This window comes from Penaeus monodon, chromosome 2, assembly GCF_015228065.2.
Source record: "Penaeus monodon isolate SGIC_2016 chromosome 2, NSTDA_Pmon_1, whole genome shotgun sequence".
Taxonomy (NCBI): Eukaryota; Metazoa; Arthropoda; class Malacostraca; order Decapoda; family Penaeidae; genus Penaeus; species Penaeus monodon.
The window spans coordinates 23441515-23444014 of record NC_051387.1 but is presented as its reverse complement, the minus strand read 5'-3'; the positions used below and the strand labels follow the sequence as shown (position 1 = coordinate 23444014).

The window sequence follows — 2500 nt, the reverse complement described above, 5'->3', positions numbered from 1 at the left end:
ATATATATATGTATGTATATGTCTGTATGAATGATGTATAATGTATTATATATATATATATATATATATATAATCTATATATATAGTAATATATGTATGGATATGTTATTATGGGGGTATTTATATGTATGTATATGTATATGTATGTATATGTTTATATATGTGTATATATGTATGTGCATAGACATATATACATATAACATATATGTTTATATATGACATATATTTATATATATGTATATATAAGTAAGTTGTATATAAGTATATTTGTATATATAAGTATATTTGTATATATACATAGATATATATATATATATATAGTATATATATATATATAGATATAATATATATTACACACAGACATAGTATATATATATATGTATGTAATATATTTCTGTATGTGAATATTATACATATATACACATATATAATGTTATATGATAAATTAGTATGAAAATTAATATATAATCTAATATATATTATATATATATAAATAGATATATATAATATTATATAGATATATATATATATATATTATTATATACAATATATTATATGTATACTACACATATATACATATACATATATTGTTATTCATTATATACATAATATATAAATTATATGAAAATATATATAGTATATTATATGTATTATATACTATATATATTAATATATATATGTATGTATGTATTGTATAATACTCATATATAACCCATGAAATGATATACATATACATATATATGTATGTACATGGCATATGTATATATATATATATAATATATATATATATATATATAATAGATATAGAAATATATTGTATGTATAGATATTATGTATATATATATACCATATATGATTATAATGTATACATTATATGGATATATATTCATAGGTTATATAAATATGTTTTTAATTGTATATATATGTTAACCTCACATATAAATATGGTGTGTCTGTACATATATATATGTATATATACTATATATATATATAATAATTTATATATATATATATATATTAATACATACATACATACATACAATAGCTATGTGTATACTATGTATATATTTATATATATATATATAATATATATATATATTATATATATATATATATTATATATTCTATATGAGATATTCATATATCTTATAGAGAACGAAAGCGAGGAGAGAGAGAGAGCGAGAGAGAGAGAGAGCGAGATCGAGAGTGAGAGAGGAGAGAGATAGAGAGAGGACGTGAGAGAGAGGGAGGGAGAGCGAAGTGAGAGAGAGGGAGGGAGAGCGAGAGAGAGGGAGGGAGAGCGAGAGAGAGGGAGGGAGAGCGAGAGAGAGGGAGGGAGAGCGAGAGAGAGGGAGGGAGGGAGAGAGAGAGAGAGAGAGAGAGAGAAGGAGGAGAGAGAGGGAGAGAGAGAGAGGAGAGCGAGGGACAGGAGGGATGGAGGGAGGGGAGGGAAGAGAGAGGGAGGGAGAGGAGATTTATAGATAGAGGAGAGAGAGGAGAGAGAGAGAGAGAGGGAGGGAGAGAGAGAGAGGGAGGGAGAGAGAGAGAGGGCGGGAGAGGAGGTAGAGAGAGGGAGGGAGAGGAGGTAGAGAGAGGGAGGGAGGGAGGGAGAGGAGAGAGATGACGAGAGAGAGAGAGAGAGGAGAGATGAAAAGAGAGGATGAGAGAGAGGAGGCTGAGAGAGAGAGAGGAGAGCGAGAGGGAGGGAGAGAGAGCGAGGAGGAGGGAGGAGGGAGGGATGCGGAGAGGGAGAGAGAGAGAGAGAGGGAGTGGAGGGAGAGAGGAGGAGAGAGAGAAGAGAGAGAGAGAGAGAGAGGACGAGGAAGCGAGAGGAGAGAGAGAGAGAGAGCGGGAGGGAGAAAGAAGAGAGAGAGAGAGAGACAGAGAGAGAGAGAGAGGGAGGGAGAGAGAGAGAGAGAAGAGGGAGGGGGGATGGGGAGAAGAGAGAGAGAGAGAGAGAGAGAGAGAGAGAGAGAGAAATAATGTATCTATATATTTGTATATATATATATATATATATATATATATATATTATATATATGTGTGTGTGTGTGTGTGGTGTGGTGTGGTGGTGTGTGTTTGTGGGGTGTGTGTGTGTGTTGTGTGTATGTATGTATATATTTGTATACAAATAAATATATAAATATATATGTATATGTATGTATGTATGTATATATAAACATACATATATATTTAGATATATAATATAATATACATACATATGTCTAAATATATGTATATATACATACATATATTAGAGTAGCTATTATATATATATGATATGTTTATATAGATATATAATATATGTATATATATATATAGTATATATATATAGATAGAATCTATTATATATATACATATATATATAATATATATATATATATAACACACATATATACACACACATATATCACACAAACCCTATATAATCTATATAGCGTATCTATCTATTGATCGATATATCTATATAATATAGAATATATATATCTCATAACTTATA

The 2500-nt window shown here is 29.3% G+C and overlaps 1 protein-coding gene across 1 annotated transcript in view; it reads left to right on the top strand.

Annotated features, from left to right (window-relative positions):
- The window catches only part of LOC119581840 (zinc finger protein GLI1-like), a 22059-nt gene that overhangs the window by 6302 nt on the left and 13257 nt on the right, over positions 1-2500 (top strand).